This window comes from Plasmopara halstedii, assembly GCF_900000015.1.
Source record: "Plasmopara halstedii genome assembly, contig: Scaffold_1548, whole genome shotgun sequence".
NCBI lineage: Eukaryota > Oomycota > Peronosporomycetes > Peronosporales > Peronosporaceae > Plasmopara > Plasmopara halstedii.
Genome location: NW_020188460.1, coordinates 148868 through 149292, shown reverse-complemented (window position 1 = coordinate 149292; position 425 = coordinate 148868).

Below are 425 nucleotides of genomic sequence, written 5' to 3'. Positions count from 1 at the left end.
CTCGATGCCTCGGCCCTTGGCCGACCATGTCACGCATGACATGCAGCGACTGCTCCAAGCTTGCGCAGCGCTCAGTGGGTTACGTGCCATTCCACGATCAGCCCGCGAGCCACGCTCGGGACTCCTGTCAGATACACCGTTGGTGTCTACCAACTCGGACGTTCCAATGTCCAGCACGTTGACCGTCTTGGTCCAGTTCTCTCACCGATAGCGCCTTTGTCTTCTAACAGAGGTGGGTCATGACTCGCCAAAGCTTCACCAGGAGACGTGCGCGTAGCGTCCAAGGTCTTTGACCTTCAATCGATCCATGGCTCATGGTGTTCCAACCATGCCATTCCTACAATGATGTCATACCTTGCTTCCAAGTCTAAGACTAGACAGCTTTCCACGCTACCGAAGTCAAGGAACTTGGCTCCGAGGTCCAA